Source organism: Python bivittatus, unplaced genomic scaffold, assembly GCF_059951505.1.
Source record: "Python bivittatus isolate LINGU-HERP-01145 unplaced genomic scaffold, Pbiv_v1 ctg000590_np1212, whole genome shotgun sequence".
Taxonomy (NCBI): Eukaryota; Metazoa; Chordata; class Lepidosauria; order Squamata; family Pythonidae; genus Python; species Python bivittatus.
In genome coordinates this window covers 19286112-19301588 of record NW_028277086.1, presented here as the reverse complement: position 1 = coordinate 19301588, position 15477 = coordinate 19286112, and the positions used below count along the sequence as shown (strand labels likewise).

The 15477-nt window shown below is 37.7% G+C and overlaps 1 protein-coding gene across 6 annotated transcripts in view; it reads left to right on the top strand.

The window, feature by feature from the left end:
• The window catches only part of OXR1 (oxidation resistance 1), a 270118-nt gene that overhangs the window by 87814 nt on the left and 166827 nt on the right, over positions 1–15477 (top strand). The window lies entirely within an intron of this gene.

Below are 15477 nucleotides of genomic sequence, written 5' to 3'. Positions count from 1 at the left end.
TCAGACTTACATATGATAACTTGTGATGCAAAAGTATCTCATTTGGGAACTGTGGAACACTGGAAATAGTCTTAGAGCGGTCCTTATCAATCAAGTGCATTACAGATGGGGTGGACTTCACCTTCCCTAATATACAACTTAAAGGCCAGTAACACTGACCCCTCACCTCTTTGCTCCTATCTTCTCTACCAGTATCATGAACTATCTTTGGAACAAAGATCCTAGTTTAAGTAGCTGCTTCTCTTAGCACTAACCAGGTGAGCTCACCAATGAAAATAATGGGGCTTGCAACACTGTGTTGCAGCATGGAGTCCTCCTTAGCTATCCAGACTTCTAGCCAGTCAATTTCCTGTCTTCTTTCAGTATCATCATTTAGATATTTATATTGGATTGAATGTTTTAAAATATGTGCGGATATTGCCCTGAAACTCTAACCTTACCTATCAAAATTTGTAAAATATATAAATTACAGATAAATGGACCTAACTCAATGTTGCAAATCAGGGCAGAGAATGAAGCTTAACAGGGAAATTAGGACATGCTCCATACAAGATAAACTTAGGATTCTCCACAATTGCCTGGTTTCAGATACCTCACTAGGCTTTTTTGAGCCATAGTTTATTGAACAGGTGGCTTGCTTCACATAGCATACTAATCTATGAACTATGATCTACAAACCAGAATATATAGGCTCACACAACATATAAAGCAAACATATTATGGCTCAATGTTATGAATTAATCCAGAGTCCTCTAACTAATGACAGCATGTATCCAGTTCTCACATAGTTCTGTATGTCTCCCAGTGATAATAAAGTTTATCATGGACTCCACTAGCTACATGTATAGTCACAGTTTTCATATTGTTCAGTCTCTCTTCACCAAAGCTCGCTAACAACCCACTCCTCAAGATTTATTAGGTTTCAATGTGAGCTATAGCTTCTTGCCTTTAGTTCCAAGCATTTTTTTTTTATGTGCGTTCTAATCAATATTTGTGCATGGATGGAAAACTTCTGGTCAATAACCGATGTTAGGAATTCCCACTCCTTATTTATTTATTTATTAAATTTCTACCCCGCTCATCTCCCCCCAATGGGGGACTCTGGGCGACTCACACAAAACATTAATACCATAAATATATATAAATACATAAAACAGCAAAATTTAAAAAACATTACTAAAAAAGGGAAAAGGAGAGTCCAAGAAGATGAAGAATCTGGGGCTAAAGACAGCAGGCTTCAATGGGGCTAGCCATCCCCACGTTTGAAGTATTCCCTCCCCACTCCAGGCCAAGTGGCAGAACCAGGTCTTCAAAGCCCTTCGGAAGGCCAGGAGTGAGGGGGCCAATCGCACCTCCGGGGGCAGAATGTTCCAAAGAGCAGGGGCTACTGCAGAGAAGGCCTGCCTTCTGGACCCCGCTAATTCAAGTTCTTTTACTGAGGGGGTCCGAAGCATGCCCTCTCTGTGTGATTGGGTGGGACGGGTTGAACTCATGGGGGAGAGGCAGTCCCTTAGGTAACCTGGTCCCATGCCATGTAGGGCTTTAAAGGTAATAACCAACACCTTGAATTGGACCCAGAAGCAAACTGGTACCCAATGCAGCTCGTGGAGCAAGAGCGTTACATGGGCCCTTCTTGGGGCTCCAAAAATAGCTCACGCAGCTGCATTCTGGACCAGCTGTAGCTTCCAGATACACTTCAAGGGTAGCCCCATGTAATCATCTAGAGAAGTTCTACTTCTCCATTCTTTCTGTAGTGCCTATCTTTATTGAAGCACATAATATTAAAATAAGATAAACATATAAATTAATGAACAAATGAGGTGAGAGAGTCTCATTACTCTTCTTGACTACAATACAGATGAGTATAATTTTTTTGAAGTAAATAAACTTTATTGGAAATAATTTTGCATCTTCACTATTAGTCTGGTGACACAAATTAGATACATGGTTTAATATTAGCTGCTATTTTGAGACATCTAGGCTGTTGGGAATCCCAAATGTTGCATGTATTGGGTACACAAAACATGTTCTATATGGTTTGAGGTTTGAGTATCTAGAAGACCACCTTTCTCAGAGACATTCTGATAGCTGAAGAATGTCTGCTGAAGGTCATGAAGTGCAGTGGGAGGGGCTTGACAGAAGATAATTCTCTGTGGGAGCTCCTGTCCTCTGGAAAAGCCGACTTCTTCAAGTAAGGGTGACTCCCACTCTCATCATCTATTGAAAGCTTGTAAAAAATGGTTTTCTACAAGGCTTTTGGAATGGATTAGTGGGGTCATGGCTGCCACACGTTTTTACTCTTGTTTTATTCTTGTTGGTTACCGTTATGGTTGCATGGTATTATTGCTTTATTAGAATTTATATCTGTATATTGCCTAAAGTCCATCTGGATTGAAGCTATACATAAATTTCATGAATAAATGTATTAAGAAAAGAACATGGGCATGTCCATGAAGTCATAATGCATTTCAACTTCAGGAAGCTCTTCCTTATTTAATGTCATATTTGACTGCACTATGTCATAAAGGATTATAGTCCTCCTATATTAAGCTACATTCCTGTTAATCAAATATAAATCCTGTGCCTGGGAATAAGACATATTGGACACTGTAAGGTTTAGTTCTGAGTGAAGAATTGCATTGTCAAGTTTTCAACATTTAGAAAAGTTCATGTGGCTTTTACACTTTTCATTAAATCCTAAGAATTATTCAGAAATGTATGATTATGGTAAATGGAAATATTCTTAAGGAATATAGATAGCAATCATAAACAAAGCTCAGATATTTGGTTCTTATTAACTTTAATGGGAACTGTTTTAAGTTGCTATACACTCATGTCTTGGATAATTCATTTCATTTTTTTATCATTTGTGGAAAGTTGCTTCAGAAGGGCCTACTACTATAGTTTCTTAGCTGGAACTAACAACTACCATGGCCATGATGGAAGCTTCAGTGAATCAACCATTCTATAACCATCAAGTTATTTGATGATTACAATGGAATCTTCTATTACTAAAGTTTGATGCCTTTGGATTTCCTTAGAGGGTCATGAATTCCAGGAGATTGCTTCAAGTGAACAAGTAGGAGTTGACGAAAGGCTAGACAAATTAATGGTTGATAAAATGCTGTTCTAATTCTTTAGAACTATTCACAGATACAGATGGCACTTACAACAAAATGTTGCAGCTTGAAGTATTATTTTCAAACTTCTAACCAGCAAATGCCATTTTCCAGAATGCTACAATCCATTTCCACAGTCTTCCCCATCTTCTGTTTAGCTCCGCAAAAGACACATACTATTTTGCAACAATTCAGCATAGTCATTCTTACTTTGGCATCGTTTTTGGTTGTCTTCCTCAATACTTTTTTCATCTAAAGATTTTTTACTTCTGAAAACATTGCTCCCAGTCTGCTAATTGTTTCTTCCTGTATGTGGACTTCGAAGTTTCTATGCTTTAATAATTAGTTCATTCTTACTACATATAGTAAGAAAAGTACGGAGAACACTGGTTCATATTGAGTGTGTGTACCTCATTCTTGGAACTTGAGATAGATGGTGATTCTGTCAGGATACTGCCCATCCTGCTATTTAGTGGAATCACTGACTGAGCTGACAGAGTGGATCAGTAGCTATGCCAACTTTGACCCTTTCTGGAAAATAAACTGTTGTGTATGTGCTGGTAACCTTGAGGCGTAACTATGTTCATTTGTTTATTTTTATTAATGAAATATAATGAACAAAAATGATGCATGAAAAATATATAATGAAATATAATGAACAAAAATAATGCAAACTAAACATAAGAGGAAAAAAGGAACTGGAAGAAAGAGAAAGAAATTCATTATTATCAACATCAGCCGGAGTCATTAAGAGTCGGGTGGCATACAAGTTTTTTTTAAAATTATTATTATTAGCATTATTCTACCCAGAGTTGCTCTGTAGTGAGATAGGCGGTGACAAATTTGAAATATAAATAAATAATAAATAAATAAATAAATAAATAAATAAATAAATGTATTATGATTATTATATTAATAACATAAGATTAATTCAAGCATTAAACCTATTATTAAACCTAGCCCATATAGAAACATATTGCTCCACTTTCTCATTTTTAAAATCTAAAGACATTTCTAAAATTGATAATAAACACTTATCTGAAATCTATTCTTTAACATTAGGTGAATTATGTTTCTTTTCATCTATGGGAAATTATTCCTTTTTCTGAAGCACAGGCTTGATAAAGCCAGCTCTTCATAAAATGCCAAATTTCATTTTTTAGGAATATAATTCAACATTACAATTAAGTCCTATATTTTTACACAGGACTGTGTTAACATATGCTGTAACTTGAAATCAAAAGGGAGCTGTGGCTGGACAAGACCAAATCATATGAGTCAAGGAGACCTAACATTTCTTGCAATGCCAATGCAGGCATGACTCTAGTAATGTGCTTATGTGGGCTGCTTTTGTGTCTGGTTTGGAAATGTCCTGTCTCAAGTCAGACATGCTCTCACAGGGGGGCACAGTAGTCAACAACTTGGGGAAGGACAAAGTCAAGGACGAGGAGTGGCAGGCAAAATGTGGAAGCACACGGACATACTCAGAGTTCAAGAATCTTTAGAGCTTGCCTGAAAGAGCTTGCCAATCATCAGAATTCAAAGGAGCAAACTAAGGCATAGCTTGAGTCACAGTCCAAGAGTCAGAGTGTCATACCAAGGTTGTCAGCAGATTTGAGTCACAAGGGAGTGAAGTTTCAACAAGCAAGAGTTTCACACGGCAAATGGACAGAGTTTTGGGGAGGTGGAGTAGTTGTTCCTAACCAAGGGCTGCTGGAAGGTGATGGCTGTTAAATAGAGCTTGAAGCAAGAGCAGGCAGCAAGGGTGAGGATGCCGTTGCTGGGCATAGCACTGCTCTGCACAATGTGCGACGTGCGCTTGGGCTGCAAGGAGGTCCTGGATCCTTAGCAGACTGGAACAAAGTAGCTGAAATAAGTGTGTTTGAAGAATTTTAAACAACTGTGGCAATAGCTCTCACAAGAATGAATCCCATTTCATCTGGAAAAGAGCAGGCACAATCAAGGATTTGGGATCATACCAAGTCTGCTGCTTGGTTTAATGGACTCGTTTCAGGGTTCATGGACTTTGGCAGCCATTCAGCCCTGTCCAGCCTAGCATCAGCTTTCATAATTCACTATTTTTTGGGGTGTCTATGTGTGTGTGTGTGTGTGTGTGTGTGATAATATAAGCTCATCTTTTTCATATTATCTCTTCCTATATACATGTGGTTTCCTCTATTTTTCATTGCATTCTGAGGCAGAACTATGCACTTAGGAGATAAGATTTTTAAAGCAGGCTCCTATTCAAAAAGGAAGAATTAATGGGAAATTGCTCCTGTACTTTCAATACATATTTCCCTTGCTGTATCCTTGCTGAAAGGAGAAGAAATTGCTGCATTCTAGTATTTCCATTCTACCATAAGCAATCAGAGTTATCTCTCAGAGCAGAAGGGACATCTTTTAACAAAACATGGCTTTATCCTGGGTTCACCATTACAAGGTCTGTGGCTGCCTACAAGCCCTCCATACTAGAAGACTGTGTAGTGCTTTGGATTCAGGTCTAAGGAGAAGTTTGAATGTGCACAGGGGTGCCAGGATAGCTCCTACTTACGACTCTTAAAAAGCCATATCTTTTTTTGGGATCAAATGATAGATGCAACAACATGAATTAGATGGGTATCTACATAAATATTTGTATGAGTTTTGATGGGCATTTCTAATGGATAATTTTCTATATACAGTATATTTCTTAGAATGAGAATTTTAATGGAATTTAATAAAAATACATTTTATGCATATCATTGTCATACGTTCATGTGTACAGATAAATTTATTTATTTATTTTAATGTATGTAGCTGCCCATCTTATATTTATTCATTTAGAGAGAGAGAGAAAGAGAGAGAGAGAGAGAGACTCTGGCTGGCTTTTTCCTATGTGTGTTGTAGTTATGCAGTTCATCACAATGTTGAGAAATTTGGATTTCATTTGGAACATGTACTCTGGTTTCTTCTATATATTTTATGGATCTGAAATAAAGCTATTTATGTCAATGTTTTGATGATCAAATTCCTAATCTATCCCCTGTTTATCTGCTTACACAGAGGAGTTAAACCTGTGAAGAACTGGCTTGTTGAATTAAACTAAGTATATCCAACCCAGCAGTTTCAAGGAGTGGCCATTCAAGTGCTTACAAAGTGATGACTTGGCCTATTTAGAGTTTACTGCCTGCATACATGAAATTCCACTTAGCCATTGATTTAAACTTTAGAAATTAAACTGGCTCCTTGTATACATCATTCACTTAATGGCTATAAAAATTCCAGATTGTATGAATAAATACTATATTTTCTCAGTCCTGAGCCTATTTCCATTTAGCTTCATTGAATGTCTTTACATTCATAAAGAATGCTTATCAACAGATGGTTAAATGAAACATCTACAACTTTTATTTAGAACAGAAATGACAACTGAGAGCCAACAGAATGGGGAATAGCTACCTAGCTATCAGCCTAATCCTATAAATGTTCATTCAGAAAACAACATACCATTAGGTTTATTGGTTAATGACCCCAAGCGCCTTAGCATAGTACTGCAATCTTAAACAACTAGGGAATTTACTGTTCTCATGGCAAAAATAATGTAACCCAGGAGAGTGTGAAAATTGGATGTATGAACTATTTGTTAGTGATCATTGGCCAGATTATTAGTCTCAAGGTGTCACTTTATGAAATTCCCTTGTTGTTTCAGAAGAAAGTATAAACACCTTTAAAATAACCTTATATTTAAAATAACCGTATAACCTTAAATGTTATAGTGGGATGAATGTTTTGTTTGCACCTGAGGAATTAGTTGCTTTAAAGTCTCTTTGTACTGAAATCTTTCTGCTGAAACTTTTTTTCTCCTGTGAAAGCAGCTTTGGATTCTCAACCTCATTGGAGATTCTTTCATCTTTACCTTGATGGCATTCTTGAATTTATTTTGTTGCTATGAGTTGGCAGATGCTGCTGTCATTTTTTGTTCCCTGTTACACCTCTTGGTGTCACTGCAAAAGACACACAAGAGGAATCCCCTCAAGATACCTTCTACTGGGATTAATTTGAAGTGTGGGAAGCCAGAGAAAGTGAAGCCCAGGGAGCAGATTATTGTACAGTGAAAAACAGGAGGCTCATACAACTTTCTAATCCATCTTGTAAGTAAGGTTAGGATAAGAATCCCATCTGTTGAGATTTTTACATTTCACATTCAACATTTTCTCCTTTGGGGGATAAGGCAAAAGCAGATCCATTTCCATCAAACTGATTAAGAATGGTAAAGATGCATAAGAACTATTGACAGTATTACTTTAGGGTACTATCATGAACAACATTTGATAGTTTGTGAGTGATATGCGCATTACATGGACCCGACAGGCGAACTGAGCACTGCTGAGAACGGAGAAAGTTACTCTGTGCTGGATTGCACAGGCTCAACAGGTTCTTGTCTCTGATTCTTTCAATCCATACAGAAAGCAAATTCCTGTACTCTGAACTTCCAGATCAGTGTTTCTCAACCTGTTTCTCAAGCTGGCTGGGGAAGTCTGGGAGTTGAAGTCCACACATCTTAAAGTTGAGAAACACTGCTCCATATTAACTATGATTTTCTTCCATTGCTATTTATCATGTTACCAAATAGCTATTAAAACAGCTGTGATGTTCTGATGGCATTTTGACAGTGGTAATAATTCAAAGATGAAGGCGAGCCTTGGGTCCACCAGCATATAACCTGAAACCTTTTAGACCTTAATTCAGTGCAAACACTTAAGCTGGGTTCCCTCATTGTCCTTAACCATTTTTCCCCCAATATTTTTCGTTTTATTTATTTCAAAATATAAGAAAAAAGTAGCACAAAAAAGGGAATCAGATACAGATACAGAAATACAGGCAGATAAACAACACATCTAAACAACAGTGAATCATTTTCCAGTATTGTTGAGCTTTACAGAATTGCCAACATACAGGAAAAAAAGGAAAAGCTCACTCATTACTTTTTCATCATTTTAAAGAGAAAAATTTATTCGTTTTAGGGGTCATAACTGGAGTGATATACCAATGGTAAAACATTCCAATTCTAAGTAAATTTAGATATTGAAAGTAAATTAAAATTCTTCTTCCATTGAAACTCCCACTGTTGCATCTCTGTAGCTATATTCATTTTCAGGATTCATTTAGTCATACAGTCTTTAACTTGTTTGGATTCTGAGGCATACTTCACTAATAGTCTGTAAATCATGCCTAACAAATGATCAGTGGTACATGTTTTACGGTTTTCAAATTCTGTCAAACTTCTCAATATTCTTTTTCTGTAATTCCTTCATTGTTGCACTGCTTATTTGAAGATACTGAAACCAATTAAATGTACAAGAGCATTGTATAGTAAGAGACTCAAGAAATTTTATCTTTGTCCTATTAATAAAAGGTTGCAATCTAAACAAATTATTATCTCTCCAAGGAGCAAATTTCTTTGAGCTTTCATCTTTGTAAAAATAAACATTTCATAACAAAGTAAGAAGGAAAAAGTCCAGACTTACTGTTTTCCTGTATTTATGCAAAACGTTCAGTAGGTTATTTAATAATGAATGATCTCTTATGGATTGTTATATCTATGTGTGTCAGCCTGGATGTATCTTTGCAACCCCTCTGGCAAACGGATCCATTCCATGGAAGTAATAAAACCATAAGGAGATATAATCCATTCTGAAATACATGTTAAACAGTTAACATGATAATACAGTCTGAAATTTGGAGTCGCCAGACCACCTCATTTCCCTGAGTCCTGCAAATTCTTCAATGTAATCTTGGATTTTTGTTGGACCATATACATTGTGCTGAACCACTGATGGTTTACAAAATCATAATTGTCTGGAGTCATTCATAAATCATAAGGCATGGCATATAAACCAGAGTGACTGGATTCCCACAACATGCCAAAATAAACCCATAAGCCACATTCTGGCTTAGTGCAATTTGTAAATCCAGACATAGCCTTGAATTAAGAAGATTTGGAAAGAAACTGCAGGGAAAGAAGCCTTGGTTTCTTGGGCCAGATGGTGTTTCCTAATATGATTTTTTTTCCCCCATATGTGCTTTATAAAGCTTCAGCAATCCCTGAATTCCTATACCACCTGTCTGTCTCCATTTCAGGAAGCAGAACCTGATGCTTTCTGGCAAAACATGGTGCCAAGGGGAACGGCTGCTTCTGCAGTCAGACTTCTCTTCATTAATGTCAGGCAAACAGAAGGAAGACTGACTGTTTTTCACATCTCAGAATCTAATAATATCAGAGCCCAGCCATATATAACAGGCTGTAGGCACCTTTTGAGTACCAAAATGTTCTCTGACAGACGTCCACTTCTCTGGTGCTATAGTGTGCATCTTCTTTGCAGTACATATTTCTATTTTTTTTTTTTAAGTTCCCTTCTCTTCCTAAGTGGCTTTGTAAAACTTTCTCAATTTTATTCCCATAACAAAGTATTGCTGCAATTGCCTTTCTGTTCCTATCAGGGTTACCTGGCATCCATCTTGTCTAGCTGTTCATTGATGAGTATGGGCAATCTATTAATGTCATTTTTGGGGTGGTGAAACGTATCTCTGTAACGTATGATTTTCCCAGTTTTCTCAGAAGATAAATATTTCAGAACAACACCTAAACTAGAGAATTGTATGATGTGGTTACAAGTCATGGAAAACCTTGGTTATGATTGTGGAATGCTGCCAAAATAATCACCCAATTGTAATGTTTAGTGTGATAGAACATTGTTAAATATATGACTGTTGAATAATACACATTATTAATTAATTAAGTTGTATTTCTTACATTTGAATTTTAAATGGAAACCAAAACAAATTGTCCTTGCCAGTTCTTTGGCCTTGCCTTACCAAATTATTGGAGTATGGTCTGTAGTGTGGTTCTTAGCTTGGAAGAGGTATGTACCCCTATCCAAAATTATTTACGTCATAGAACCCTTTCTCCAGAAAAACACTGATTGCAACAGCAGAATATTAATGAGAAATTAATATTGTAGTGCTTGTTCAGTTGCAGCTTGCAAAGTTGTTCATTTTCTAATTAAGCAAAGCAACATTAGTAGATTTTTTTCAATCAGTTTCTCAAGATTTTTTCATTCATTGAGAATTATACATTTTCAGTTTTCTGCAGGTGTGTCAGCATATTGCTCCTGTTTCCAAACAGTTTTTATGTCACTGGGAAAGCTAGTATATTGTAGAAACACCTGAAAGAGAGATCAATTGACTCAGTTAACTCTTAATTGCTGGGGGAAAGAGTACTGAAAAACAATCAATCACATAACTCGCTGCCAAAATCTGGCAGCACAGAAGACACAACTTAAAAAACTGATTGCCTGTAGTGGCTAAGATGGTCTGACTGTGGCATCAGGAACTCTTGCCAGTTCGTTGTATACAAGGGTTCATGAGATATTTGTCACTTCTTGGAAAAAGTGGGTTGGGTGAGGTGCCATTACTACAACTACAACTTCTGGGTCAGTTTGTGTGACTGTGCCCTGCAAGAGGCATCAATCAAGAGATCTGACTGGGTTAGTGGTTGAGTGGTCAAGCACATTGTGGAAAGAAAGATGTTGACTGTCCTAGAGATTTTTGTTTTAAAGGAAAGGAAATTGTGAAAGCTGGAGTTTTAAGCAGAATACTTGGGGAGAGGGGGAAGGTATTGTAGAGGGAAAGGGAGGTCACCTTGACAGAAATAGGCAGGACCATTACCTAGGCAAAGGGAGCTGAAGCATTATGTAAGTCCTGGGAAACAAGATAACATTCGGAAGTTACCTCCCTAGTTCACTGAAGTATAAAAAGGGGGGGAGGTATAGCACAATCAGACTTGCAAGATTATAGCCAATCTCAATAAAATGTGGTTCTGGTCTTCCTGTGGAATTGATATTCTGGTCTGGGCTACCTAGTGGGGCTGACAGATATTAATTCTAGGACTGTTTTCATTCAAACTAATCTCTCATTGGGCCAGCTGCGGGTCTCTTCATGGAGGAACTGATATGTTCCCTCCAAAGAGCATTTAAAAAGGATATGTAAAAAATGAAACTGTAGTAGTAGAAAGGTTAAATAGCTTCCTCCTCCTTTTATCAAGTTGCTTACTCAAGAGAACTATCTTCACAATTGCATCTCCTCTAAAAATATCAAATGGCATGGAAAATTGCATGTAATATCTTGTGCCACAGCATGTGTATCTTAGCTGAAAAGAAGCTGGGTTATGGAAGCAACTTGTGTAGAACCAAGCATACATTCCACCTTCTACCACTGAGTGTAGAGGGGGTTATATTCAACATTCAATGCATGTTCAGTGTTCAGTAGTGCTTTCAGTAGCTAAAGTTGGCTTCACAAGTGAAGTCAAGTCACAAAGCAAATCAGAGCCAGTGAGCTGGTTTTTCTTATGCATGACTTTGATACTAGGATTTGTTGTTGTTGTTGTTCAGTCGTTAAGTCGTGTCCGACTCTTCGTGACCCCATGAACCATATTGCGCCAGGCCTTCCTGTCCTTCACTGCCTCCCTGAGTTTGCTCAGTTTCATGCTCATTGCTTCAGTGATGCTATCTAACCATCTCATCCTCTGCCGTCCTCTTCTCCTTTTGCCTTCAATCTTTCCCAGCATCAGGGTCTTTTCTAAGGAGTCCTCTCTTCGCATTAGGTGACCAAAGTATCTGAGCTTCCACTTCATTATCAGTCCTTCCAATGAACAATCAGGGTTGATTTCCTTTAAGATTGACTGGTTTGACCTCCTAGCAGTCCAGGGGACTCACAGAAAACTCAAACCAAAAAGAATATGAAAACAACTGCCTTGTCTTTTTTTCCTTTAGTAGAAGGAAGGGAGAAAGGCATGTATAATGTATTCTTCTACTCTCTTGGGTGATTGAACTCTAAACTTTTGTTTTGATCCAGAAGGTGGCAGTAGAACATAACTGTACATCCTACTCCCAATAAAGAAGAAAATTAGTAAGATTGTCATATATAGGAATATACATCTTTATATGAAGACATCACAGTAACAGGGAACAGGGATACTCTTTCAGGATTCCCAACATGTTGCCTTCCAAGTATGCTAGACTAGGGAAGGCTTTGCTCAGTTACTGTATTTGTTATCAAACCACCCAGTTTTTAGACAAAACTTATTTATTAAAATTTTTAAAGTTTGATATTTTCTTGCATACAGTCTACCTCCATCATTTTCAGAATAAATGTTGATTATAAAAAAGAAATAAGCAGTGATTTCTTAGTTTTTACCTTGTATTTTTTCTTATTCATTGCTTTATTTAATAAATATATTTAATGGATGAGATATTCCAGTTTTCTTGCATGTAGCAGCTCACAACATCTAGAAAATAATGAAGCACACTGAATCAAAGTGTAAAAACAATAGATGAAGAAAGAGTTAATGGGATGAGAAGAAGGGGAAGGAAGGAAGGAAGCTGTAGTTGAATGGAATTGATGAGATCTTCAAAAAAGAGGTGAAAAGTATAAAGAACAATAGCAGTGTATGAAGTGATATATGAATGTGATGGAAGCAAAGATGAACAGGTGGTACTGTCCAGATGTGTTGGATGGAGATTATGGTACTTTATTTCCAGAGGACACAAGTTATGTTAAAATAAATCTAATCTATTTTAAGGCCACTTTAAAATAATGCCATAATAGAATGGAATAATAGCACCACTATCTACACTGACTCTCTTGAAAAGGGTCTAATGCTGGGAAAGATGGAAGGAAAGAGAAGAAGAGGGTGACCAGTAGAAAGCGTATGGACTCAGTTACATTGGGTATGAATGCACTGTTGGAAGACCTGAATGACCCGGTTAGCATGGAGAAAATCTATCTGTGTAGTTGCTAAGAATTGAAACTGACTTGATGGCACATAATCAGTCAATTCACACTGGCTGACAGCCATTTCCCCAGGCTTATATGCAGCCCTGCTATCTAAGGAAGCTTTTTAGCTGAAGATGTTGATCCCCTACCGCTAATTGGTGAACCTCTCCCTTCTTCTTCTTTTAAAGAAATGAAGATCCATATGAATAAGAAAAGGAGGAGAAATAAAATCGATGGCTTGTATAATCTTTGCTTATACAAGTGGTCAGAATGACATGCACCTAAACAATTAAATGCATGATTGTGGGACTACCACAACTTTCCCAGCACTTTCATATTATGAAAGTTTTCCATAATATGTACTCTGCAGAAATGGCCTTTTTGAAGTTAGTGCCCTCTTGTAATGGATAGCATTAGCGAGGAAGATACTGGAATGGAGGATCAAGGTTATCAGGAGGGGCGGGGAACATTCCAGAGCAAGTGCTTTCTCAGCCCACAGCAGGAACGTGGGAAGACAAAGAGGATGAGGACAGCTCCTCCCTAAAGTCTCACGGGGTATATCCACTAGTTGCTTTAGCATAGGTTTAGTCTGGTGAGATTCTGTCTATTGGGAGCAAGCTAATAAAGGAACTATACTGGACTGGACGGTCTCGTCGTCGTTCTTGGGCTGGGCCTGACACCTCTAGACATATAGGGCTTTTGAGATGTTGGCCAATCTGGCTGCAGATTATAGGAGCAGAAGTCCATGTATTTGGAAGACATGTGGTTAGAGAGGTTGGCCTAAATTCAACTGGCATATGGAAAACGTTTTAAACTTAGAACCTGTAGTCTGTTTTTGATTAGTAGCATATGCAAAATCTGTTTTTCCATCTTTCTGAGCTAGAAATCAATGATAAATATTCACCTTCTCAAAACTTAACAAGAATGCATTTCATTTCTAGGACTGCGTGCAGCATTTCAAAAAAAAAAAAAAGGAATTGGAGTTCTATATTTGACAATCAGCTTTGAGTTACTCTATAAAAAAATATTGCCCTAGTGTTAAGCTAATAAAACTCTGTGAAATTGGAAGATTAAAGGATTAAAACTTGGCTTCTATAGCAACTGCCTGCTGTCTAGGACTTGACCTATACATTAACAATTTTAGGGTTTTTTTAATGTTGAATAAGGAATACTATACATCTTTTCATGTTTTGCCCCATGCAAAATACTATAAGTTACAGGACCCCCTTTTTCTTTCTGTGTAAGGAAGTGAGTATTGCAGACCCAAGGTATGTGTGGCATGTGTGTGAACAGGCATATAGTTAGTGGATGTTCCATCCCATCCCATGAAATGGTTTGCACTTTTATGTGATATATTTTATTCCAGTGCAAAAGAGAATGAAACTGAAGCCCAGATGATAGGGGGAACAACGAACAGTTGTTCTGATCAGTTATTTGTGTATAACTAGGCCAGAACAGAAGTGACTCAGAATTAAATGGCTATCTGGGGGTTTGTGAGTGGTTGAAATCACCTCAGGGATCAAACCGGTCAGTTAAGATAGTTCTGTCTTTCTAAGTGAGAACAGTGGGTTGAGGTCATTTGTTCTCAGAGGTGTTGCGTATGATGCTGGGGGGTTGGCAGTGAGGCAGTCTTGCAGTTTATTTGCTTTTTTAAAAAAGGCATGCCAAATGGAGTCAACTGTACACCATAATTCAGGATGGGCAAGATGGCAGTCAGCCAGGGAGGCGATACCAAGCAAGGTCTGAATAAAGTTTCCATGAAACTCAGTTGGAAGACAGAAGCATTTGAGAGGGTCACTAAACCAAATTCTGTTTCCTTGAGCATCTTTTAAGTCTCAAAAGCTGCATGTGGTTTCCAAACTCTGTGTGTGTGTGTGCGTGTGTGTGTGTGTGTTTGGGTGTATGGAGGGGGTAGTCTTGAAGCCTGCTCTAACTATTGCTGAAATTTGGCAACAAAATGTTGAGAATTAGTTTATTTTAAACTATTAAATGAAAAAAAAACCCATTAAAACTACCCACAGTGTTTGCCAGGGAGGAGGGAATAAAAAAATGTCAAGATAACAATCTCAGCAATGCAATCAGAGTCTTTTTATATGTGTGTGAATGCACATATAGAAACAGCAGGGGTTTGATTGTGCTGCTGTGGCTGGCATCTTGACTTCTCTGAGTCCTCTCCCCACCCATGAACAGCAGGGAAACAAACCTAAGAAATCTATGGTGTGGTGGGAAGAAATGGGGGAAAGTTGCATGACATGGCCACATTTAATTGCCAGGCACAGCCTTTATGAAAATGAAATAAAGGACACCCAAGAATGTGCATTTAAGCTTTCAGCAGTAGCTGTTCACTACTGAACTCATTTTCATTATACAAGAGGAGGCTAAATGTATTAGGTTGGTTATTTAGCTGACGGCCAACAATTGGTAGCACTGTTTAAGAAGGTCTATTGAATTATTTTCAGTTGCCTTTCTTTTCTTATGTTTTCCATGGGTATGGAAGATCAGCAACGATACGAATCGGTGATCTGCAATTCTTTCTGTAGCTAAG